This window comes from Lissotriton vulgaris, chromosome 9 (assembly GCF_964263255.1).
Source record: "Lissotriton vulgaris chromosome 9, aLisVul1.2, whole genome shotgun sequence".
NCBI classification, from domain to species: Eukaryota; Metazoa; Chordata; class Amphibia; order Caudata; family Salamandridae; genus Lissotriton; species Lissotriton vulgaris.
Window position 1 is genome coordinate 798,728,460 of NC_141697.1, and position 27,892 is coordinate 798,756,351.

The window sequence follows — 27,892 nt, forward strand, 5'->3', positions numbered from 1 at the left end:
ATACATACAAGCAGGAAGTCCAATTTGTTCTGTACAGCAGATTAAACCCCTCAAAATACATGTAAAATGTGACAAATTACAATGACAACGCTAAAAGTCTCATTTTCCTGGGGTTTTAGTCCTCCATTCATGCCACATTTTCACAAGTGGTTCTCTGTTCTTCCAGATCAGCTCATGTCCATAGCTCACGTACCATATTCCAAAAATAGCTCCACCGAAATATGCTGCATGATCAAATATCCTCCAACCAAGAATTAAACCTGCGGTATCCAGTGCGATGATGATAGCCTTCAACGCACTTCCAGCTGTGAACGTGAACATAGGAAGAAGAGTTTTTGCTAGTTTAGCTTCTGGCATCTTTGTACATACTGCTGCAAGGACTGTCATAATGGCCCCCGACGCACCAAGTGATGGACCAAATCGTCCTGTGGCCGTTTTAGCAAGGTAGCTGGCAAAACTTGGGAACACCTGCAGTGCGCTGACAAATAAACTGCCACGAACTGCTCACTTCCCAATATGGATACTATACTTGAAGAAAAACTCTACAACACATACATATTTGCTGCCATGTGAAACAGGGAGAAATGACTGAATGTTGACAGAATCATCCAAAGGGAAAGAGTTTTTGAGGCCGGGTTAGAAGTGAAGTACTTAATCACTGTGTGCTGCATGGACGGCACTTTCCAGAGACAGAATATTAAGACATTTGCTGCTATAATGCCTACCACCATCTGTTGCCCTTCAGTCAGGCTGTTCCACCGCTTGTTCACCTGTTTTCTGAAAGCCAATTTTTTTTTGGCCTCCTGGTACCCAGCCAATCTGCTTGTACCTCATCAAAGTAGCTCTGGACTCTGAATTTCAGAGCTTCATACTGCCAAATAGAAGCAGAAGTAAATGCACAACCTGTAAACTCAACAGCAAAAACAAAAGGTTTAAATAGGCGCTTCACTGAATTGGAGGTGGTCTGAAAGACAGTCTCCTGCAATGGTGGAGCCATTTTACTTCTAAAAACCTCAGATGGCTTCTCAGGTTTAAATGCACTTTTTTCAAAATGTTCACAGGGCAAGGGAACCTCCTATCAAAACCTTACTATGAGGAAAGCTTCCTTGCTGAAATTCGGATATTACCTCTGACTTTTAGCAGTGCCAGTTGAAGATGTGGGTGGAGCTAAGATAGTAAGTGGGTGGAGCCAGTAGGGGAAGTGGGTGGAGCCAGAGAAAAGTAGGTGTGGCCTCCGACAAACATTTGAGCACCTGCACTTCATATTTTACAAATTAAGCTGTTCTATCCCAGTCTGACCACGTAGAGAATCATTGTGTTTTTCACACCTCTTGGCCAACACCTTGTTCTAAATGTGGCTGCTACATTGGTATTGTGAAACACCACTTTATGTACAATGCTATTGCAAGACGAACACTCAGTATTTAATGTAATATCTGCATTGAGAACATATGCCCCCCGCTGCCCCGTGGTTTAGGTGTCAGCATGTATTTTTGTTCTAATTTCATACTTTTAATTTATCTTCCATATGTTTTTTGAGTTTGTGCACCTGTTATTGCTGGCGTGTTGATGGGTGAATGCAAGAATGAGTAAGTGGTTAGATTAATGGTGGTGTGAGTGACACCGCGGCCTGAGATGAGTGGACTGTCAGAAGAGGTTCTTTCAGTTATAAGCAGACCAACTACAATTGCCGAAGTTTGTTGGTTTTCAAACATAGGTCACCCCTATACTGACTACTGTCACTCAGGTCACAAGAATGGCCTGCTGCTTGCGGTTTGAAGGTCGCCGGGACTACCTCGCTTCTTTTGCGGTACTTGCCCGCAAGACACCTCGGCAGCCAGCCTGCCAGGCCCAAGGAAAGCCCGGGTCGGACCCCCCAAAACGCCTCCTCGTGTGCATTCCTTTTTAGGGTGGCCCCAAAGTGAATGAACTGCCTTTAAAATAAACTCTCACAATGGGGCACCGAGGCGCAGAACAAGCGGGGACCCTCCCCAGCGATTGTCTCCCTGGCCTCCAATTTGTCTCCTTTGACGCACTTCTCCCCGGGCGGCTTTTTGTGTAGTAATTAAACCAGATTGTTACACTGATCCCTCCTTCGACGTGTGTGTCCCTTTTGTGTGCGGGGAGCTGAGCTGGATCCACTGACAGCATCACAGCCTGCCCCCTCCTCCTTCCCCGACCTCCCCTCCTCCCCCGCCCCGCCTTTTGTCCTCTCTGTGTCACCGAACAATCGGGCTTTCGCGCTGTGCCGTCGAGAAAAAAGGGATTCCCAGGGATGAAACCGAAATACCTTCACGCCCTCACACACGCCTTTCACCGGCACATGAATGTGCCTTGTGGCCTAATCTGATGTATCTACACCTCTGGGCCGCCCCTTGCTGCCCGTCCCCAGTGGCTGTAACGGTAAAAGCGCGAGCACCCACCTGGGTGCTCTTTGGCAAGAGAGGCAAGCGCTCTGTCACTCTTGGTTTGCAGTGTGGCTTATTCAGCGCCTCGCCAGGGGTTGTAAGCGCTATACAGGCATTTATAATACTAAACGAGACAAGAGAGCTATCCCTCCGTGTGACACAGATGTCTCCGGAAACTAGGGTTCGAGCCGAAGGTCGCGTCCACTTCCTGTGATTCTGGGCAAATCACTTAGGGCCTCATTTATGAAAAGTGACGCATCGCTGCGCGAAAACAGCGATGCGTCACTTTTCACTGCGCTCTCCCTGCAACACTAACAATGCGTCATATTTACAGTATGATGCATCATGTCACAAGGAGTTACAGATACGTCAGTATTTCTGACGTATCTGTAGGCGCAAAAGTGACGCATTGCTGGAGTGTGTCACAAAAGTGATGCAACTCCAGCAATGTGGGCAAGTCCCATGTTGTTAGTGCCTTCGTAGGTCATATGCCTGCCATGAGGCAGGCGTAAGATTTTGACGCGTTAGCGTCCAAGAAATTGTGCAGTGAAATCTTATAGATTTCACGGCGTCACTTCTATGACTCTTTCTTGCGTCAAAACGCCCCCCTTGCATACATTATACCTGGGGCAGGTATAATGTGGCACAGGGGTTTAAAAAGTGACGCATCTACCTAGATGCGTCACTTTGTAAATATGGTGCAACAAGGCACATTTTTTACTCCGCTGGTGCGTCACAAAAAGTGACGCACCGGCCGCGTAAAAGTGACGCAAGGGCTCATAAATGAGCCCCTTAATCTCCCGTGCCTGAATGTGTAGTGTAAATACGGTGCTCATGTAAAGCGCTCCCATACCTTCGGGTCGAGTTCGCGCTATATAAAATATGCAAAAAAAAGTGTGTTTCTGGAGGGGGGGGGGGTGACAGGGCTATCTCACTGGTAATGCAGCGCTTCTAGGCACAAGGGCGGTACCTCTGAGCTATGCTTTCATTGGACGCAGATCTTGCAGACTCAGGAAGAAGTATTCCTCTTGCTACATAGCTCTCACAGGTGAAAGTCCAATAAGCGCAGCTTTTCTCTCAGGTTACCTAGCTCTCACAGGCAAAAGGACAGTACAGCAGAGCTATCCCTCAATTTAGAGCAGATCTTGAATGCTAATACAGCAGATGTTTCCCTTCTTTACACAGATCTCCCAGATAAAAGGATGTTACACAGAGCCCTTTCTCAGCTTGCACAGATCTCACTGACTAAAGGCCAGTGCCACCGCGTTGCCTGGCCCTCAGTGCACATGGACCTTACAGGCAAACACTACATAACAAAGATTTTAAAAGTTCACACTTTAAACAGCAGAACTGTATCTCCAGGCTCAGGATGTCAGATCTAGATCCCAAGTCAACCAAACCTTGAAGGCTTAGGCCATAGAGATTACCAGGGCTTCTCTTCTGGTTCCGTAGGCCTTATTATCTGAGACAGCAGACAAATCAAGCTGGTGATACAGAACTTGCAGACTGTAGACAGCAAGACTGTCCCCCAAGTTATAAATATTTACGAGCTCAGGGTCGAAGAAGTATAACTTCTCCCCATAATAGCTGAGGTGGTGCAGTGGATCATCAGTTTCAGCAGGTTTTACCCTCTTTTCACTTTTCACTCTGACATTGGAGTTATCCTTAATTTGCACAGATGTTGCTAGTTTGGGACTCAGAAAGTCTAACTGTTGCTCATGGAAAGCACTTGGTAGATGCTGAGGAAGGAGTCATACAACAGAGCTGTTCCTACGGTTACATAGGTCACACATGCACAGGCCCAGTGCCTCATCTGAGCCAGTGGTTGCAGCTGGAGAACTACACTTAATTTTGGGTCCTCACATTTATTTTTCCTCATTCAACTTTGACCATGAGCAAGACAGGAAAACACATAAGTGGAAGAGAGGGACATTAGAAAAGGAGAGAATGAGAATCTGCAAGAGTGAGATAAAGGGGCAGGGAGTGTCTTATGGTGGTAGAGGCCTGAGGTGGATTCAAGACTACGCATCCTTGGGTACCACATTCAACAGCTCAGGAGCAAAACTTTGGTCCCCTGCTCTTAAATTAAGCCCTGCATAGGTCACAAACTGCAAAGCAGCCTCCACTTAACCACTGCAGAAATTTGACAGACTCTGGCCTCAATTAAAAGAAATATCCATGGGTGGAAAGGAAGTCACAGGCTGGAGCCTCACACTACAGAGAAAACACTTAAACATATGCATGGATCTTATGGGCTGTGGTGTTGGATAGCAGAGCTGTCTCTCATATTACACATATTGAATACATTCAAACATCAGAAGAGCATAAATATTGTGTTCATTTCTCTATCCTTCCACAGCTGGTAACAGAGTATCTTGCAGGCTCATGTGTCAGACAACAGCAGTAACACTTTACCTGCTTAAATTATAGGGACAGCATAGCTACCCCATAAGGTACATGGACCTTACGGGTTTGAGGCTCATACTGCAGAACTAAGCTTCAAGTACAAAAAGCTCTACAGGATCAAGAATCAGAGAGCAGAACTATCTCTCAGGTTTCACACATTTTTCTGGCGTGCCCCCCTGACAGCAGAACAATGCCTCACATACAACACACCTCAGGTCTCAGAAGGCCGAGTACTCCTTCGTGCAACACATAGTGTCTCGTTTCGTGTTCAGACAGCAGAGCTATCCCTCAAATGATACACTTTACGAGCCAGGGCCTTTGACAGCAGTTCTCCAAACCAAAGAAAACTTGTTCTAAAAGTAGTTTGCACGGATCTAATGATAGTAAAATGTCTGTGGTATTCACTAGTTCCTTAATGCCAATGCGCGTTCTCACACTCACCAGAGTTGCTCATTTCAGTATACTTATTTATTTATTTATGCGTTTTTATATAGCGCAGACTTTACCCGAAGGGGTCAGAGCGCTTCACAAAAGGAACAGAAAATTACAAGTGAACAAATTACAAAAGCAGACGTTAAGTTACATGAGGTAAAAGTGACAATTATGAGCAAACAAAATACATAAGGTAGCAAACAGTGCATTACAGGAGGAAAGAGTGACAAGTGTGCAGGTTACAAGAGAAAACAAAGTACAATTAGAGGTAATATACTGCAATATATGCTAGACACTCAGGCACAAGAAGAAACGTTACGTAGGCAATGGTGGCACTTGTGCAAGTATCAAAAGCAAACAAAATGTGAGAGGTAGCAAACAGTGTGTTACAAGAGAAAAGTGGCGTGTGCATGTTACAAAAGAGTACCAAACACAGGTAAAAGGATAATACTGCAATAAATGGCAAACACTCCAACCACAAGCACACTTGGGAAGGCACTTCCATAGTCATGGAGAATAGAGTTTTCAGTAATGGGAGGTCTTCTTCAGATAATAGAGAGGGCATGAATTACTTTTGGAGGTGTCTTTGAAGGAGGAGGACTTTGAGGTCCATTTTGAGGACCTGAGAGGAGGTGGTGGTCCGGAGCTGAGGCGGAAGTGAGTTCCAGATTCTCACCGCGTTGCCTGAAAAGGATTGGGCCATCGATCTTTCCTTCTTGAAAGTGGGAGGTTCAAGCAGTAGATTTTCAGCATTACGTGAGCCTCGAGAGAGTTTCAGTTTATTCGCCAGGTAGCGAGTAGAGGAGGAGTGCAAGGCTTTGTGGGTGATACAGGCAGTCTTGTAGATAGCTCTAGCCTCGATTGGAAGCCAGCGGAGGGTGGATAACAAAGGTTAGATGTAGTCGCTTCTTTTGGCCCCATAAATGAAACGAGCTGCTGAATGGAGAACAGATCTAAGGGGGGACAAGTGGGATTTGGGGAGGCCAGTAAGAAGAGAATTGCAGTAGTCCCGTCTGGGGAGGACCAGCGATTGCAGCAAGGTTTTAAGGTCCTGCTCCGGAAAAAAGCAACAAATTCCCCAAAGAAGGCACAGTTGGTATTGAGCAGACTTTGCAATGGAATTGATGTAGGAGATTAGATTGAGTTTTTTGTCAAGAATGACACCAAGGGATTTTGCGCTGTCGACAATGATGGGTTTATTGTTAAGTAGATTCATCTGATCCATCCATGATTGAACCGGGGAGGAGAGAGTGAGGAGGAGAGGAGGAGGAATTCAGTTTTGGAGGGATTCAGAATCAGTTGATGAGTTGACTTCCAGTTTTGAATGGAGTCGAGAGTAGAGCTTAGGATGGAGAGATCGTGAGTGGAGGCAACCTTGAGGTAGATTTGAGTGTCGTCTGCATAGAGATGATAGTGGATCCCGGATTTACTTAGGAGATTTCCCAGTGGGTCTAAATAGAGATAGAACAATGTGGGTGCAAGTATAGAGCCTTGAGGAACACCTTGACCTACCGCCACAGGAGCTGAAAGACTGTTCGCTATTTTGATCATTTGGGATCTTTCTGAGAGGAAGGAGACAAAACATTTAAGCACAGTGCCCTCCATGTCCATTCTCTGTTAACGAGTGTTGAGGAGGGTGTTGTGATTGACAGTGTCAAAGGCTGCAGAAAGGTCTAGGAGACTTAGAAGACAGGACCCCCCTGAATCGAGTATCCTCTGCGCGTCATCAACCACTTGCAGTAGGGTTGTTTCAGTGCTGCAGTTTTGGATGAAGCCGGACTGACAATTGTCAAGAAGATCATTGTCCTTGATATGACGAGAGAGTTGTTTCGCTACACATCTTTCTGTGATCTTTGCAAGAAAGGGTGGATTAGTGATGGGGCGGAAGTTGTTGAGGTCATTCGCATCAGCAGTGGGTTTTTTTAAGCAGCGGGGTGACCTGCCCAGTTTTGAAGGAGACAGGAAGGGAGCCTTGACAGAAGGAGAGGTTGACCAGAGTGGTCCAATAGGAAAGGGAATGGGTATAGAAGTCAATGGCAATGGCACTGGGGATGGGGTTCAGAGAATGGTTGAAGGGCTTTGTTTCGCGTATGCACTTGAGGAGGGCATCTTCAGATATTGGGTCAAAGTTCTGCCAAATGGCTGAGGATTTGCGCTCCTCTGGAGGGGTAGGATGAGCGACCTGATCCACAAGTGATTTCACTTTTTCATCGAAGAATATAGCGAAATCCGCTGCTTTCTTTGTAGAATCCTCCAACTTCGAGGTTGGGGAAGAGCAGTTAGGAATCTTGATGAGATCGAATAGTTTTTTGGGTCTATTTTTGGCTGAGTCAAGAAGGGTTTTGAAGTGTGATGCTTTCCCAAGGAAGATGTGCTTGTGGTACTTGGATCTTGCTGAACGAAGTGTGGCCAAATTATCGGTGGAGGGCACTCGCCTCCATTGTTTGTCCAGGAATCTTAGCTGCTTCCTTTCTTCGTGGAGGGATTTGTTGAACCAAGGTGCTGAGGGAGTGGGCCTTATCTTTTTGCTTTTGAGTGGAGCAACGTTATTGATTTCGGCTGCAAGAACTGTGAGGCGTTGGGAGGTGAGTTCGTCAACAACTAGGTTCGGGTCCAGCCTTGGAAGTGATAACAAAGCTGATTCACAGAGGGGACCAACATCAATATTTTTAGCATCACGGAACCAGAAGGTAGCCCTCTTAGGTTGGCCAAGAGTTATAGAGTGTGATAGGTGAAGAGAGAATGGGATGAGGAGGTGGTCGGACCAGTCTATATGAATAGGGGTAATGATAGAGAGCATGCCTGCTTTAGAAATAACAAGGTCCAGGATTGAGCCCTTAGAGTGTGTTGATTCTGTGCAGTGTTGGATAAGATCATTTGCAGAGAGGAAGGTGGCCAGCGAGTTCGCAGAAGAGTCATGCGGTACACCCCAGTGGAGATTGAAGTCACCCACAAAGGTCTTTTTGTGACTTCGCGAGTATTGGTCGCTGATGAAGTCAGTGAGTTCCTCCATAAACGAAGGGCCACTATCAGGCAGGCGGTAAATGACATGGAATCTGAAGGGAGAGCGGTGGTGCAATTGAAGCTCAAGAGAAAGGCATTCAAAAGTGTGGAAGGAGCTGCTAGGAGAAGCCTTAAGTTGAAGGGAGTTTCTAAAGATGACTGCAACACCTCCCCCAATGTTGTCAGTTCTGTCATTCCTAAATATAGAATAGCCTGTGGGTAATAGGAGATCAAACATAGAGTGAGCGGTATTGTTGAACCAGGTCTCTGTGAGGAAGATCATGTCAATATTGTGAAAGGTGATGGTATCGGAGATTTCAAGTTTGTGCTTTACTGCAGATCTGCAGTTGTGGAGCAGACAGCGCAGCTCTGTCAAGACTGTTTTGGTGACGGGGGCACTTGGGCTGTGAAGGGTGATCGGGATATTGTACTTATGCGGGGGTCTCGGGTGGGTTTAGGTGGATGCCTGGTTCTGACAGAGGAGATTGTCGGAATAGTGTAGATAGTAGGGTTACTAGGGGATGCAGGTTGAAGAAGGGTGGCGTTCAGGGGCTTGTGTGAGTTAACGAAGTTTGCGGACGACAGGTTGAGCTTAGCTGTATTCGGGCGAGGGGGCGAGGTGCAACTCGTAGGAAGTTGGGTTGGAGTAGAGGTACATGGAAAGGTGGAAATCTTGGAGCTTAAAAGTGAAATGGCAGCTACAAGCTGGGAGATGGAGGTGATAAGAGAGCCTTGCTTATTTTCCAGAGAGAGTAAGGCAGAGCACAGAAGGTTGGGTGGCTCGATGGAAACTGGAGGGGGTGGAATAGGTGGTGGAAGGCAGGGAGAGGTGGGGGAACAGGAAGTGAGTTGGGGTATAGGGTTCAAGAGTGGGGAAAGGTGGAGATTGAGGGGGGAGTTGGTGAATCAGAGGTGAAAGGAGAGTTGTCTTTGTTGGCATTGCAAGAGGGAGAGGAATAAGGACATATTTAGGGGGAGATGGGTGCGGAACAAGGCGATAAGGTGGAAGGAGAGGGGAGGACTGTGTGGAGTCATGGGAATGTAGGAGGTTTTGGAGGAAAAAGGCGAGGTGGTTGTAGAGGTCCTGTCAGCTAGGAGAGGTGGCTGCGAGGAAAGGAAAGGAGTGGGAGGGAGGAGAGAGATGCAGTGGGTTTGTGGAGAAATCAGGGTGAATAGCGAGGGGAGGAGGGGGTAGAAAAGAGTGGGGGAGAAAGGAATAAGGGGAGCATAGGGAAAGTTAACTGGGGGACAAGGTTGGAGGAGAGGTGGTCTAAAAAGGGGAGTGACAGGAAGGAATATGGGGGAGGAGAAGAGATTGGAGTACCGAGATGGTGCAGATTGGACGAGGGGCGTATTAGCTAGAGGTAAGGCTGAAGTAATGCGGGGGAGGGCATACTATGAGGGGGAGGATTAGGAGAGGAGGTCATAGGGGAGGGAGAGGGAAGAGGGCCCACCTGTGCTTCTTGAGAGTGCATCCAATTGGAAGTGTAGGGGGGTCAGGGGAGGAGAAAGGGAGTAATGGGTGGAGCTAGAAGGAGAGTCAGGGGAAAACCCGGTCGCAGAGGAGGGGAGTAGGGAGGGGAAGAGGTGGTCAAAGAGCGAGAGACAGGTGTCTTTGCCTTGGATCATGACAGTACCGTTGTTATGGAGTGAGATAGTGAGGTAGCCGTTGAAACACACAGAGGGTGACATTTTTAGTTGTTTCCCATGAGGGATAGAGGTGGAGGAGGTGACGTTAAGGAAATTGTATAAGCTAGTGGACCAAGAGGGGGTGTCAGGAGTGAAGAAAATTAAATCGTTTTTGAGCCTCCCAAAGCTACCATTGTAAAATTGATCAACAAAGAGGGAATCCGGGAAACGTTCAATAGTGTTATGCTTCAATCGTTTTATTGCAGCTTTAGTCTCGTTGGGAGGATAATTGATTTTGTAGCAATTAATTCCAGCCTTAACTCGAGTGGTGGCCATGTTGGGAAAGTGAGGCGGAGGAGGGTGGGGGATATGAGGAGGGTGTTACTGGGAAAGCGGTGGTGAGGAGAAGTAAAAGGGCATAAAAGGGGCACATATTCCAGATGTTGGGTGAAGATATCAGAACTAATGTGCCGTCCGGGAAGTGAGGTGGGTATTTGTTTGGCCCTTCATCTAGGAATACATGATGCCACCTGGCACTAGATAATATTTACAAGGGAATTGTTAACATATGATAGGACCAACTTGACCACTTTCAGAACCTTCACAAAGCAAATATAGTCGAAGTAGAACAGAATATAAACGAACACCCAGTTACCATTGGTGAACACTGTACTTAACACCAGCCTGTTAACAGAACCACATTCGGCACCAACCGCATTGTACGCCCATGATCACAACAGACTACTATTGGACCCTAAGCTCCTGGGAATCACTAACGCTAGGGGCAAAGAGCATAGGGTGGAGCAAAATCTGACTAGCAAAATCAAATTATACACAAAAACCTTGTCATCTTAAGACCACCTGTAGAAGTACTCAGAACAGTGTGCGGAAATCAAATTACATGAAAAAACATTTCCTAGCACCATCTATACGTACAAGGGCCTGGTGCCCTACAAATCTCGCAGTCTCCCTGGCCAACTGGACATCTCAGAGGGGGACTCAAATGCCCTAAGTCCATAGTGTCAATGGTGCTGCCAATGCAGCGGGAGGCCTAACTTAATCAGAACTGTCCCCGAGGATAAAGTTGCCTAAATGGTGCAGCTGGTACTACTTGCTGCCCAGCTGTTAAAGGCCTAAACGGTGTAGCTGGCACTACTTGCTGCGCAGCTGTAAACGGCCTAAACAGTGCAGCTGGCACTATTTGTTGCGTAGCTGTAAAAGGCCTAAACGGTGCAGCTGGCACTACTTGCTGCGCAGCTGTAAAAGGCCTGAGCAATGCAGCTGGCACTACTTGCTGCACAGCTATTAGTGGCCTAAACGGTGCAGCTGGCACTACTTGCTGTGAATCTTTAAAAGGCCTAAACGGTGCAGCTGGCACTACTTGCTGCGCAGCTGTAGATGAGGCAAAGGCCGCCAGGGCACTGATACTACCATTTTCTTCCGCAGAACTTCCGAGGCTCGAAAATATCTTTTTGTCTCTTTTCTGCTCGGTGTAAACTCTCGGGATCGATGTTATTCTCCCCAGTTAACCAGAGCCTCCGGCGCCCCTCTTGTAAGCAAATTATGTGAATATATGCCCTCCGCAACTGTGGGAATTGAAGAAATTGATGTACATAAACAGCATTCATTTCCCTTCTTCTCCCACTCCTCTCCCTGTGAGCACCATAAATACCGTAAATTATTGACCGTATCACTCTGCCAGTAAGAGCCCGTACCCATATGCATATGTACAGCCATTCTTGGCACCATGGCCTTCTACCCATTGGAATCCCCGGCTTCCCTCCTGCGCGTATCTTAAACCCCCTCGCTCATGCATAGACCATAAAACCCTCTCCCTCTGCGCGACCCTGCTGTGAAAGACAACCCTTCTGCTGGATCCGCGCAAAAACCCCCCCCTTCCCTCTTGAAGAGGCATCCTTCGCCTTAGCTGACATAGCTCTCCCCAGCTGCACCTGACTGCCCCCGCTCTCTCATGTACGGGTCATAAGATCTCTCTCTCTATGCGACTCTGCCCTTGTGTCCACTCTGGCTCCCCCCCCTCCCCCTTCCTTCTCCTCACATGGGCAAGTCATAAACCTTCTTCTGCAAGACCCTGTCCTTGAGAGTCACGGCTGCGCCTGACCAACACCTCCTTTCCTTCCATGAATGCCCCTCTGTTGACAAGCCTTCCCTCCGCGCTCGATTGTCCATGCAGCATGAATACCACTCCTTTGATGACCCCTTCCCCCGAGTCCGGCTGACCACACATGTCCGAGGCCATCGCCTGAGCCAGGAGATACCATTTACTGCCCTTATTGTATGAAGTCACTCCTCTTCAAAGGACCCACTATTGATCCTAGCCACCCCACCCCCTGGGCTATGATCAGGCGCACACATCCTAAACAGTTGACGGAACACTCAGCTGCGTGATTGCCCTCCCCTCTTATCAGCAGGTCAAGGGTCCCTATTGTGAACATATGTGGGGTAGGATTGACACGAGGATTATAGGGATGTCTTTTCCTTTGCGTCACACTGTCCTGATTGTACTATCAAGTGTTTTGTAAGGTATAAAAGAAAGAGTCTCAGCTCACTTGTTAGAGCACCTCCTGAAAGACACTGTGTTTCGTGTCCGAAATGACTGGCTCTCCTCATGAGAATTAAACTCTGTTCTTGATTCCTGCTTCCAGCGCCCGTCTCTTTATTTGGTAACTATTCAACATGGGAACTAAGAGGCGGTTTGCGCCAGCGGCCTGGGCATCGGTAGTAATCTGGGCTCCTGTTCCACAATTGGCGTCCCAACGCGGGGTCCATCAGTGACATAAGGTTCGGTAAGAGAGATCCAGACGAAGAAGTGAACATCTAAATGATCGGGGTATGCCTGCCTTGAGAGGGCCCTCGCCCGGCTGCCGATCGAAAGAACTTCACCAATTCTGAACGGACCTCTCTTGAGTGACCTATTGTCCTGACTGGAATCCCACAGGAATGCTACACGGAGTAAGAGAACGATCGGGCGCTGGAGGAGGAAGATGAAGAACTGTCCGCATGGTCCGGTCCGGGTAAGATTAAGTAGGGTGTTTTTACGCCTGATTGGTAGGGTGGTTCTATCCACCTGATTGATTGATTGTTTGTATTGAAATCGGTATTTGTATACTGATATTGTTGGTATTGGTTCATTTAGCTTTGAATGCTACTTGACATATAGGTTCTCTTCTTGAGAACGAGACATTCTCTGTTTGCAAACAGCGGCGAATAGGAACGTCGTCCCTCTTTGCAGATAGAGAAGGGTAGGTAATGCAGACGTTTGTCCCCGTTGTAATCCGTCATGCCTACTTTTCTCCCCACTGATTGTTTGAAATCGATTAATAATCGATTGTTGCTCTTTGAGATCTTCCCTGTCTACAAACTGAGACGAGTAGGAATATTCTGTCTTCCTTTCTGGATAGCGAAGGGCAGGTAATGCAGACGTTTGTCCCCGTTGTAATCCGTCATGCCTGTTTTTCTCCCCACTGATTGGTTGGTTGCCTGGACATTGTTGTTCCAGGAATTGTTTCGTTTGAGGTATTTTCTGCCTGCAAACAACGTGGAGTAGAAATATTCTATCTAGTCTTTGCAAGTAGTAAAGGGTAGGTTATGCCCCTTTGTGAATTCGTCAGTCCTACCCACTCCCCACTGTTTGGTTATTTGGGGGGTAGCTCGCATGGTCCGCCCAGGAGACTACCCTTATGGAGGACATATGCTCCCCGCTCATGGGCCATTTAGTGGAAGTAGACCATCTGGTCCGTCCAGGAGGCTACCCTAGTAAGTGGAAGTACATCGCTCGGTCTGTCCAGGATGATACCCTAATGAAGGAATATATGTTCCCCTTTTGATCGATAATCTCGTTCCACCCCGGACCATTTATTGGAGGGAACTCGTCTGGTCCGTCCAGAAGTACCCCCTAGTGAAAAGGACACATAAAAATATGAAGTGATCACCGTTCCCTACTAACAGAAAACTTTAGCTCGAAACACGCTAAGGAAGAGAAAGAAAAATAAAAAGAAATCAGGCTAAGTCAGTAACCCCCTGATGAGCTTTCGACTTCACTAAAAATAAGAAACATTAGAAACAGTTCGTAATAAGAAATATAAAATGGCGAAAAGTTTAAACAGCAAAAATAGCCACAAGGTAGCTAGGCTCTACTGCCTATTCCTGCTCCCAACATGTCTGCCTCATTGCCCACCACGCCCAAATAACGGTCACATGAAATAGAAACAATTCAATAGGTACCTACCCCCATTCCGGAAACTCCCGAAGTGCAACAGGTCCGCGGTTACGCCCATCCGGAAGGCGAGGCCTCGAGGCATGAGGGGCTCGCCTGGCCACGGTCAGTAGGAGATGATGTTGGGCAGGCGGTCTAAAAAAAAATGACAAGGACCTCTCCATCTCTCCTCTTCTGCCGCCCCGCAGGCCGCGGGGAGAGAGGGGGCTGTCTTGCCTCGGCCACCGACCACCCCTCTCTCTCACCCGATCCGGCTTTCGTTGAAGGACGAAGCCAAAGTGAGGATGGCGGCATTTCTTTGTGCAATAATGGCTGCAACAACACCCAACGCCCAGATAGTTGCAGGTAGTCCCGCCACATGTCAAGGGGGGGGCTGTCTTGCCTCAGCCGCCGACCACCCCCCCCCATCTTCAATAGCCAGCACGGCCAATATCGAAGCGACGGAGCCGAGGAACGGCGCGGGGTCGCTGGAAGGGGGAGGTGACGCGAACGAGCCTCCCCCACCTCCCTCCAGGTGGAGGCTTCCAGCGACACCCCAATGCTCTTACTTAAAGAGGGTCAACATCAAAAAGCGGTCTTTCGCCCAGGACGGGCACGCACCCCATGCCTTCTCTCCTCAACCTTGAAGATTCTATGAGAGCCGGGGGGCGCCCCGATCCCTCCGCATGGGCGCCCCCGCCCCCCCCTCACTGGGAACCACGACATCGGTGCAACTCCTGCCGGCGCCAGCCTCGGATGGGAAATGGCTAAAATGCAGCCACGGCACAGACTTGTTCAGTTCCGGTGGAACACCAGAATGACCCGGTAGGAAAATTGTTGCCGCCCTCCCCACTCTTTGACTAATGGTCCATATTGTTAGAGCTGTTAACCACATGATTCAAAACTTTTTGAACTTCCAACGGAAGGTTCTGGTCCAACCACGAGTCATTGGAGACATTCTGACTATGCTGGAACCAGCCTGACCTCGCCCAAAAATGGCGCCGACCCGAAATGAGACTTTTTGAGTAAACTTTGCTGCACCCTGACCGCACAGCTTTTTGTCCCGAGATATGTATACGGATTTTTGGATAATGAAAGTAGATATGAAGGATATTGAGTATGTGCTTGGACAATGAACTGACTTAGGGTGGGTACTGATTATGATGTGGAAAATGAATTGGTGTAATTTAGGTAATGAATGAACATTGGATAATGAATTTATGAATTTATTAAAGATGAATTACTGACATGCATCATGCTTGCTCTGTAGGGAAGTTTAATACGATTTTATTGCACTACTGCACTTTATGCCATGAACTACCACCGACTTCGTTCTTCTTATGTACAGTTTCAATCTGCTCCGTGGTCGGTCCACTGGGTTGTAGGCCTGTATATATACACCAACACTTTTTATTAAAAGTATTTTGAAAGAGAAAGCATAGTTGTAGCGGTTGCATTAATGAGTTTTGGATGTTTTGCTACTATGAGCGAAGAATAAGTATGATGAAAGCTGAAGGTTAAAAAGGACCAGATATTTAGCAGCCACATTATGTGACACAGGCAGCCGGAAAAGTGTTTTAGACGCCCTTAAAACAACACCACAGAAATGCCACCTGATCGCCACCCTTGCACCAACAGAAAGGGGTTGCGACCAAGTAACTCATGTAGATACGCAGATCGTCAATGATTATCTACCTGACATTACTGGTCCCTCTGGGCTTAAACGCCGAGATGGTAAAGAAATACAGTGCGCGGAGATAGGTCGAGTAAGTGGTAAGTAAAAACATTTTCGGACTACTGCATGCTGATGTACTTTGAATGCTGCCCCCCACCCCTTCTTTTTCCTCCCTTCTGCAGGTCACGTCAGAACATCGGCTGAAATATGGGAGAGCGATGGTCGAACCACCGACGAAAAGGGAAGGAGGGAATGTGTGCACAGTCCTCATAACGATAAGTTTTTAAAAGACGTAGACTTAAACATGACTGTTCCTCCTTAGAACATAGCGACTGGGAGGATGGACTGACATAGAAATTGGACGGGTACTGTATGACGAAAAATTGACTAGACATAACACGTTAGATAATGTAACTAGACTTTTGACTAGGTAGGGAAAGGACAAAAGAAAAATATACGGGTAAGGGTTACCACGGCACCACCCGTCTGGGAAGTTAGAAATGTTGCTGATGTTCAAAATGCACTGCCCCCTTTCTCACACTCTTATAGATATAGCCAAGCTGTCCGACTGTTCTCCCGATCAATGCTTGCTGTTGCCTCAGCCTGGAGAACTTCCCACCAAAGGAAGGGACTGAAAAATGGTTTAAGATCCAACCATGGGTAAATAGCACGACCAGGTTAAATTCTGATCGACTAACCGAGGTGTAAGTATTGGCAATTGAGAACGCTCGCAGAGATAACTGGCGAGAATGAAAAGGAGGGAAGGGTAGAAAGAGCTAAGCACGTAGACAAATAGGATAGTAAAAATACGTAGGATATAATATGGATTTTGTTGGCCACCTGTTGTTTTCTGTTTTGTCGTGAATGTCTTATATATGTGTAATACATGTGCTGTCTTCCTTGTCTGAGTTTGTGTGTATGTAATATACGGATTTATGTCTTCCCTCTGTCTGTATCTGCGTGTTACCTGACCTTTGCTGTTCTGTGTTGTGAGCGCACTAAATGACCTATTTTCGTACACGTCTCTCTCTCTCTCTCTCTCTCTCTCTCTCTCTCACCACCCCCTTATCTCTCTCTCTCTCTCTCTCTCTCTCTCTCTCTCTCTCTCTACATGTCATACGTGTACCGAATGGCTCGTTTAGATTGCGGACGACTCTCACTCTCTATGAGAGTCTCCCTATTTTCTCTCCCTCTTTTTGGTAAAATTGTGCCCCACCGGCACCAGTCTGATTTGATACATATTGAACGCGAAGGTGTTCAGCGAAATTGACCGAAACTAAAATGATTGTATCTCGCCATATTACTGCCTCTCCTTTCTGCAAAATGAATGAACTTGAATTGGCTGAGAAGGAAAGGACAGGTAGGACGACTAAAAGTCCCCCAAATCTGGCCATTTATAGGGGAACTGTATGTCAATGGCACCTTATGTCTGTTCTTCAGAGACGAACGCCAACGTCTAGATTGACCCCCAATGCCCAGATTGCCCCACCCCCTTTTGCACCCAAGCGCGAGCGCCCGAAGCATCCCCGCCCCATTTTGATAGACCCCAGTTGCTGTCCCGGATATAAACATGATGACCATGAGTAACTGTTGACCATCGAGAAAAACCTTGTTCTGCCTGACTCTCGATGATGGCACCCCCGCCCTGTTTGAAAAGGTTAGCCAGTCCTGAAGTGAAATGCTCCGTAATGTTGAATATGATGAAATGCACAGTTGATGGGAATATCATTTATCCTCACCTGAGTTATAAATAGGACGATGAATAAACATGCCATGAACTCAGTAGGAATGCTGACACATGCACTGCTTGGTAATGGACCTCTGACTGTGACCAATGAGCGTATCTCCCAAATGCGTAGAATTGAGGGAGGAATTCACATGCGTAGATACCTTCTTCTGCCATTTCTCTAAAACCTTGTCTTGTACCTATTCAAAGATTCACGATCACCGAAGGAGATGGGTCAGATGTGACGTACGGCCTGACTGCAGATCTTGGGACACGTGTGACCTCGACCAAAGGTGGAGCTGCAGAGCAACAAGATACGGGACGAGACCGCAATTTCAACGTGGAAAATGAAAAATGACGGGCCGCCTTGAAGCCCTCCGTCTGCTAACCCACGTGTGCCTGGAGTCTCCGTCCCCCTTCTTTGGGCCCGATTGATGGGCCTGCCTGCTTGTTATCCTTTGCTCCCTTGGTCCCTTTTGTGTGTCCCAGGAACTCTGACCCAACTCCGCTCTCTCTCCTATCGACTATTTGAACAACACTCACCCTCTTTTCCACGTGACTTTTTGCCAAAGGAAAGAACTGCATTCCAGTGGGAATGGGGTGTTGCCACGGAAAATATAGGTGCCGAGCATAAGGCGCCGCCAAACGGATTGTTTAGGGAACAGGACTGTGGTCTAACAGCAGAGGACTGACCGCACCCTGCAACGCGTAAAGATAGAACCGAGCTGGACCTATAGCTCCACCGCCGGTGCTCAACAGCGCCAACGAAAGTACACGGACTAGAGCCTACCAGTGATGGCTCACTGATAACAAGACACTGTGACGAAGAAATCTTGTGTATTGAACTGAATTCCGCTCTCACCTACCTGGTCTAAACTGTTCATTGGTCACATTTTTAAGTCAGTAACATTTATGCTGCGTAGTGCGTTTAATTGTCAGGAACACAACGAAATGCAATTTCCTATGTGCTGCATTCTGCCCATCACCTCAACTGTCTATGATTGTACGCCAAATGTTAGTATCGACAAAATGCTAATTCATCAACGATGCCTGTCTACCTGTAACCCCATCAATTACAAAAATGACTGCTGTAATGTAAAAAGGGGCGACTGTGGGAATTGAAGAAATTGATGTACATAAACAGCATTCATTTCCCTTCTTCTCCCACTCCTCTCCCTGTGAGCACCATGAATACCGTAAATTATTGACCGTATCACTCTGCCAGTAAGAGCCCGTACCCATATGCATATGTACAGCCATTCTTGGCACCATGGCCTTCTACCCATTGGAATCCCCGGCTTCCCTCCTGCGCGTATCTTAAACCCCCTCGCTCATGCATAGACCATAAAACCCTCTCCCTCTGCGAGACCCTGCTGTGAAAGACAACCCTTCTGCTGGATCCGCGCAAAAACGCCCCCCTTCCCTCTTGAATAGGCATCCTTCGCCTTAGCTGACATAGCTCTCCCCAGCTGCACCTGACTGCCCCCGCTCTCTCATGTACGGGTCATAAGATCTCTCTCTCTATGCGACTCTGCCCTTGTGTCCACTCTGGCTCCACCCCCCTCCCCCTTCCTTCTCCTCACATGGGCAAGTCATAAACCTTCTTCTGCAAGACCCTGTCCTTGAGAGTCACGGCTGCGCCTGACCAACACCTCCTTTCCTTCCATGAATGCCCCTCTGTTGACAAGCCTTCCCTCCGCGCTCGATTGTCCATGCAGCATGAATACCACTCCTTTGATGACCCCTTCCCCCGAGTCCGGCTGACCACACATGTCCGAGGCCATCGCCTGAGCCAGGAGATACCATTTACTGCCCTTATTGTATGAAGTCACTCCTCTTCAAAGGACCCACTATTGATCCTAGCCACCCCACCCCCTGGGCTATGATCAGGCGCACACATCCTAAACAGTTGACGGAACACTCAGCTGCGTGATTGCCCTCCCCTCTTATCAGCAGGTCAAGGGTCCCTATTGTGAACATATGTGGGGTAGGATTGACACGAGGATTATAGGGATGTCTTTTCCTTTGCGTCACACTGTCCTGATTGTACTATCAAGTGTTTTGTAAGGTATAAAAGAAAGAGTCTCAGCTCACTTGTTAGAGCACCTCCTGAAAGACACTGTGTTTCGTGTCCGAAATGACTGGCTCTCCTCATGAGAATTAAACTCTGTTCTTGATTCCTGCTTCCAGCGCCCGTCTCTTTATTTGGTAACTATTCAACATGGGAACTAAGAGGCGGTTTGCGCCAGCGGCCTGGGCATCGGTAGTAATCTGGGCTCCTGTTCCACAGCAACAAACAAATGAAAGGTACTGACTGATCTCTCTTTTCGATGTGTTCCATTCAGTCCAGGAACAAAAAACAACATCTAATGGGTTTTATTTTTTTTTACGCCCTATTCGGGGCGCTCTGCGTACAGCGGGGGTCTGCGACCGCGAGCCATGGAATACAAAACTTTGGACTTCCGCCCGTTTAAAAATGCTTCTGGGGCTCCAACTTTGGAAATCTTAATTTAAACGCAGGCATACTATCTATGGATGCATTCGCCTTTCCGAGCTCATGTTTTGGGAAGTTACTTTGTACCTGTTTCTGTGTTTAAAAAAATTAAAAGTGACTTACGTTAAATACTGCAAGCACGTTACGAGCGTAGAGACGTGTTCATCGAGGACTGCAGATAAGGAATCGCAGGATGGGCAATCGCAGGGTGAGGGTAAATGTGAAATAATCTGGAAGAAGGTCTCACAATCTGGGTGTCGGGGTCTGTATATACAGCTGAAGTGAAATGCTGATATCGAGAACAATAATTTGTTTTCTATACAGTGCTTTATATCATGCTTATGTGGTTTATCAGCGCAGTAAATAACAGGTAAGGATACTATTGAATGTGTTGCCAGTCAATATAGACCTCGGAATTATGGGAGGCTGAGTTAGACCTGCTGGGATTCAAAACAGAACCATCATCTAACATTGGAGGCCATATTACAGAAAGTGCCCCGAGGAGTGTAGGAGAGTAGGGTCTGCTATCCTATGGTCACCCCAAATTTTTGCTTTTTGCTTCACTGGTTTATGACTTAATGTGGCTGTGGGCCTGCTAATCAGACCCACAGCCTGCTGTTCTCTCTCTAAATTACTGCTAATGCACTCTAGGTGCATTACGAATTGGAACTGGTTCACCTTATAGGCCCCTGTAACAGTGTACTCCAGGTACCTAGGGCATAGGTGTATCCAAGGCCAACCAGGGGCTGCAGCATGTATTGTGCCACGCCTGGCCTCCATATTTGACACAACTGGCTGATCGATCAGCTGGGGTAAGTTGGCGTAATCACCTCTTACTTAGATATAGTATACCTATATCTAACCTAACTGGACACATGTTAACCTATAAGCCACTCCTATGGAAGGCCTCGACAATCCTGGAGGCAGAGTGCTTGGTTTCATGTGAGATGGTGCTCTGGCATGAGCTGAGCCCATCTGCAGCTGTCGGGAACAACTCCCTTAGATGTTCCGGGATATTGCCATACCATATACTATTAAGTGCATGATAATCCTCGCGGTTACTTGCTAACTTTGGTTTGGCTTTATCAAAATATGTCGAGTAAGGTGTCATACGAATTGGGATACTACCCCCTCGCCAATTCTGGCGACGGGGGTAGCATTCCACCCTTCTAGAGGGACATGACATGTACATAACCTGAACCCCGGTTAAAGTTAAACTGGAGCCTCAGCATCACAAAATGGATGCTGCCACCACAGACACAAGTCTGACCTCCTGCTGCTGGGAGTCCTTCCAGCGAGGGAGGCTTGGACAAAGGGTTTCCTGCCTTGGGAGGTGCGAGCACCACCCCAGACAGGATTTTGTGTATTGGGTAGGACAGGGCTGAATAGAATGAGACATGCCTGGGGCACACAAGGTGTCCCCATGCATAAGCCAGTCCAAACCGGTGCTGGGGCTTTCCAGCCCCAGTCCTGGCACGGAGCTGGACAAAGGAAAGGGGGTGTAACGTCCCCCCTTCCTGGTCCCACCTAGAGGAGGGACCTAGCAGGTGATCCGGCCCCCAAATTTGGAATAAGAGTAGGAGCTGTGTCCCAAGACTTCAGATCATCCTGAACTCGACTTTAAACTAAGAAGAAAACTGGACTTCGACATTCTGCTGCACAGAAGACTGAAGAGCATCTCCCTTGTGGCCAAGGAGTGACCACCCTGTGAATACAGGCACCATCCAGCAACTCGATGTCTGCTTTGCCACCGCTACCCACCAGAGCCGGAGCCCAGAGCCCAACAAGACCCAGACTCCCAGACATCCCAGAGCCTGATCCACAGTCCCTGCAAAGAAGAGACCAGTGGAAGCACCGAGAGACGTGGGACCGGCCATCTTTGAAGATTCACAAGAAGCTGACTGCACAGCACCCGAGGCACCCTCGATGCTGTGCTTTGGGGTTTGAGAAGCCCCACCACCGAGTAGCATTTGCAAAGAAGATCAGCCCCCCAGTATCTCCACGAACTGCGTGGGGCCCTTTTGCATTTTGCCACTCGATGCGCCATCCCGGTTACTGGCCCGTTGGCTAGTGGCCATCTTGGTGACAAAATCAGAAATCAATACCACTGGTCTGGTTGCTCCAGACGGGTCCTCGCTCCTGTAAAAAGGAGCACCCCCTCTGACCTTGCTGGTCCGAGTGAAAAGCTTGCATCGTTTCCTGCATGGCTTGCATTAGCCAAGGCCTGTTTGCTCCGATCAAGAAGCCGATACCGTCATCAGCTAGAGCCTTTATAGGAAAGCTCGTGACCGATGCCTGGAAGTCCTCGACCTCTTCATGTCCACGTGGCTGCAGAGACATTCTTCACCTCTTCACCTGTTTGCACCCGACATCGCCTGGTTCCATCCTGGTTCCACGGTAGTCACTGGCTAGTGACTTTGAACATTGTCCCCTCTGCTTTCAGGTCTTCACCTCTTCAGATCAACCCTTGGATCCACCGGAACTATCCTCGACAACCCGCCTGCAGCATCTTCATCTACAGGCTCCATAGACCAGCGCGACGAAACCCAACACACTTTGAGACATATGCACCGCTTCCTGTGGGTGAGGTAACCCTGGCACTCCGGTGCTCCTGTGTAGCAATACACCTCTAGTGTCTATGTTCCAAGTTGCTAGGTTCTAGGTCATCCGGAAGGTTCCCTTTTCAGTAACTTTGTAACTTTTACGCACTATTGACTTTGCATTGGTGAATGCGTGTGCTTTAAGCGCTGCACCCGAGTCCCGCGGGCCTTTCCCGACTTAGTCACTGCTAGTCCCGAACAGCTCCAGCGATTCCCCAGGCCCTAGGCCTACTTCCTTTTCGATTCGTGGTACTTATACCACTATTTTAGTATATGGTTTAGGTAGCCCCTAGGTCTCATCCATATTGTGCAACTTTTGTATATTTAAACTGTGTTTTGTTTTAACGCATTTGCTTCTGTGCTCATAAAGAGTATAGGGGATATTTGTAGTAAATAAATATATATATATTTTCAATATATATCTGTGTGGTGTCCTTTCATTTGGTATTCAAGGGGATTGTATATGGTAAAACAGCTTGCTTCACATGCCTTTACAGAGTTTAGCCTAAGAATGCTTTGTCCACTCTACCTCTAGGATAGCTGGTCTATAAGGTTGACTTACAACCAATCATCATAAGGGTTGCTTGGCATGGTACAAGGTGATCACTAGAACTAGTGAGCATCATATACCAGGCCAACTTCTCACAAGGAGGCTACAGGCTTTTGCCCTTTCTTCTTGCACCGGCAGTGCACCCTGGGATTTTAGAAATAGCCAATTCTGCAAAACCGATCGCCCGATCACAATGGGGGTTACCACATTTGCTGGGGAGTAGCATTTTACACAGGGGTTTAAGTGGGATAAAAAAAGCTGTGGGGGAGGGTCGCTCAAAGGGGCATGGTCAATCTAAATAAGGGCGTGGCTTACAACACATAAACTAAAAATCTGTGCTTAGCATAGAGTACCACCCAATTTATATTTTGCTGTTTCTGTAATTGAATCCAGATCTATGATACAACAAGTAACATCATACCTACAACAAGTCAGGACTATTGGCTTTGTCAATGGTGGTTATTTGCATTAGATAAATAAGCAGCACCTATGGCTTGGATATAATATTGCAAAAGCTTCCTCTTAAAGCCCTGGTGATACCACAACAATATAGCTGCTCCTGAGTTTCAAAAAAAGAAGGAAAATCCATAGAGAAATGACTCTCTAAAGGATTTACCTTCCCCTACAAAGCTCACTTGGCATGACATCATGCCATAACTTCTCCACTAGTGAGAAGTGAGTAGTGTGAGCACGCGCACATCGATGTGCCTGCTGTCACTGCAGTTTGGAAAAAAAAATGGACCGCCTGTGCCAGGGCACAAAACAGAACCCGATAGAGACCCGCTACTAGGCCCCCTTTGAAAAACTGCCAGTCAACACCGGTGAGAACTGGCCCTCTTAAAGCCCTGACTTTACATTTGCACCTAGAACAAATGAACTGATGCAAGCAAGAGGGACAGGATGTGGCCCGCCACCTAGATTGCGGACTTTGGTGCTGGAAACCTAGGTTCAGTAGTAAGTTTTATTGTTTGATTAATTAAAATCATTACAACCCCCCCAATGTCCTTAAAACGTATAAAAAATGTCATTACTCTGAACACCTTCACTTCCAGATCCACATCGACCCCAAGACCACACTCAGAGGCACCCTCCTTTACAGACCTCCAGGACCCCGCGCACAATTTAGTGAAGACATCACGGATTTCATCACCCCACACGCCCTCCCATCCAAAGATTACATCCTTCTGGGAGACCTCAATTTTCACCTTGAAAAGAACAACAACCATAACTCCACCACCCTCTTGGACAACCTCGCCAACCTCGGACTTAAACAACTGGTCACTTCCCCCACCCACATCGCAGGTCACACACTCGACCCTATCTTCACCTCCTGCAACCATGTCTCCTTCAGCCACACTACGGCTCTCCTCTGGACTGACCACAGCTGCGTCCACTTTACCTACAACAAGCCCAAACACAACAACCACCCCCAACAAACTCTACAAAGAAACTGGAACAAAATCACCATCGACCAGCTCTCCTCATCGCTTCTTCAAAACGCCCCAGCCCACTCCTCAAACCCAGACCAAGCCGCCACCAACCTCACCCTATGGTTATCCAACAGCGCCGACATCCTAGCACCACTGAAAAAACAACAAATCAAACTTGGCAGCAAGAAAGCCTCCTGGTTCAACGATGATCTTAAGAAATCCAAGAAACTCTGACGCTCCCTGGAGAAGGCCTGGAAAAAAGACCCAACCACCATCACCAAGGAAGCCTTCAAAAACGCCACTCGCACACACCACCAACTGATCCGAAAAGCCAAGAAAACCGCCTTCAAGGACCGACTAGATAGCAACGCCCACAACAGCAAGGAACTTTTCAACATCGTCAAGGAATTCACCAACCCCTCGGCCAACTCCAACGACATCACCCCCTCTCAAACCCTCTGCGACTCCCTAGCCTCATTCTTCCACAACAAAATTGCAGACATCCACAACAGCTTCGACAACAAACCCGGAGACCAATCCACCCAACCATCCGCTGGACCTTCACCACCCTCGAACATCCTTAATGACTGGAACCCAATCTCCACTGAGGACACTATCCGCCTGATGAACTCCATCCACTCAGGATCCCCCACAGACCCATGCCCTCACCACATCTTCAACAAAGCAGACTCCATCATAGCACCGCACCTCAGAGACGTCATCAACCGCTCCCTCAACTCCGCCACCTTCCCGGAAAGCTGGAAACACGCAGAACTCAGCGCCCTTCTGAAAAAACCCACAGCGGACCCCACCGAACTCAAAAACTACCGTCCCATCTCGCTCCTCCCATTCCCGGCCAAAGTCATCGAGAAAGCTGTCAACAACCAGCTCGCCGCCTTCCTCGAAGCCAACAACTCCCTCGACTCCTCACAGTCCGGCTTCCGAGCCAAACACAGCACTGAAACCGCACTCATCGCAGCAACAGACGACATTCGGACCCTACTGGACAATGGAGACACAGTCGCCCTCATCCTCCTCGACCTCTCCGCAGCCTTCGACACAGTCTGTCATAACACCCTTCTACAGCGCCTCAGAAACATCGGAATCCAAGGAAAAGCACTAGAATGGATCACCTCGTTCCTCACCGGAAGAACCCAGAGAGTCCGCCTTCCACCATTCAAGTCAGAGGCCACTGAAGTCATCTGCGGCGTTCCACAAGGATCCTCACTCAGCCCCACCCTTTTCAACATATACATGAGCCCCCTCGCAACCATCGCACGCCAACACAACCTCAACATCATCTCCTACGCGGATGATACTCAACTGATCCTATCACTCACCAATGACCCTCACACCGCCAAAACTAACCTACACGAAGGAATGAAAGAAGTCGCCGAATGGATGAAACATAGCCGTCTGAAACTGAACTCTGATAAAACAGAAGTCCTTATCTTAGGTACCTCCCCCTCTGCATGGGACGATTCTTGGTGGCCAGAAGCCCTTGGAAAAGCACCCATCCCGACAGACCACGCACGGAACCTGGGCGTCATCCTGGATTCCTCACTTTCGATGTACAAACAAGTCAACGCCGTCTCTTCATCCTGCTTCAACATTCTTCGCATGCTCAAAAAAACATTTCGTTGGATCCCCACCGAAACTAGGAAAACGGTCACCCACGCCCTGGTCACGAGCCGACTGGACTACGGAAACACCCTATACGCCGGCACTACCGCTAAACTCCAGAAAAAACTCCAACGAATCCAAAACGCCTCAGCCAGGCTCATATTAGACATCCCGCGTAAAGAACATATCTCTGGTCACCTGAAAAACCTCCACTGGCTACCCGTCAATAAAAGGATCACCTTCCGGCTCCTAACCCACGCACACAAAGCACTCTACGAAATCGGACCAGAATGCCTCAACACTCGACTGTCCTTCTACTCCCCCTCCCGCCAGCTACGATCATCCAACCAAGCCCTTGCCACTGTACCCCGCATCAACAAAGCCACCATGGGAGGTAGATCCTTCTCCTACCTGGCTGCTAAAACCTGGAACTCCCTTCCCACTCACCTTCGCCTCACTCAGAATCACCTAGCATTCAGAAAGAAACTTAAAACGTGGATATTTGACAAGTAATTCCCCTCCCCTCCTCAAGCGCCTTGAGACCCTCTGGGTATGTAGAGCGCTATATAAATTCTTTGACTTGACTTGACTTGACTAAATACACCTAATTTTGACATGGTTCAACAATTATATAAAAGGATATTATACTTTTCATTAAAAACTTGTGAGGGGCTACAAAAATTTAGAAACCTTTTGAAAAAGATGATCATATTATGTAAGCCCCAGTGTTCCGAAATTTTAATATTCATGCACCACTTTTTGCGACCTGCTGCTAGACTCTGGTAAGCATGCTGTCCATTCATTAGTTTTATTGCTCGGCTGTTAAAAGGTGACATTGATCCTGCTTATTTTGTTTGCTCTCCGTCAGCTTGCCGTAAGAGGTTTCTGACCATTGTCATGAATTTGACGCCCCTGCAGACCAAGATAATGGAAGCACCTTCCAGCCAGCTTATCACTGCTTGTCTGCATGAGCGAATGTTCAAATCATTGAAGATAAATTTTAAATACTGTCTCCTCTGTTCCAGGACTGCTGGACAAGCACATAATAAGTGCGTTACAGATTCCGATTTAAAACCACATAGTTGACAGTTTGCGGATTGATAAGGCTTTTTCCAGGTTGGATACAGGTCTTTTGAATCATGCAAGCCCATGCGGAAGTGTATAAAACTCTTTTTTAATTGCAAGCTGAAGTGAGCGGATAAATAATGTTGGGGCCTTAGGGTTCTGTATGAGTTGATAACTGTCCACCCATGCCGGCGCTTGGTGATTGCTTTTTTGTCAGCCAGCAAGGATTTCTTTTTAGCTGCGGCATTTGCGGCTTTGCCGAAGCTTACTCTATCTTCCCCGTTTTCCCACGCTGTTTGTAGTTCCAGCTTGGTCAGAGCTGTTCTTAAAAAGCTTCCCCATGAACACAGTGTTTCTAGGTTCATCTGATGCTTAATTTCATTCCAGCATAGATTGTTCAGGGTGTCCGGGTTGGAGCAGCGGAATTTATGACAGAGTTTGACGAAGCTACTCATTACCCAGTATTTCTGGTGCTGTAAGCCAAATTCCAGTCGAACCTGAGAAGGAGAGGCAGATTTAGGCAGCTCAAAAACAGCCTTGTAAATCCTAGTCTGGAGCTCATTCAATAAGATTGCATCTTTTCCACACCAAGTGACTAAACCGTACGATAGACTGGGCTGGATTTGTGCGGCCAT

General features: G+C 47.8%; 1 pseudogene; it reads right to left on the reverse strand.

Moving 5' to 3' along the window:
• Window positions 1-99: 99 nt before the first annotated feature.
• LOC147692284 (presenilin-associated rhomboid-like protein, mitochondrial pseudogene) lies at window positions 100-27,892 on the reverse strand (annotated as a pseudogene).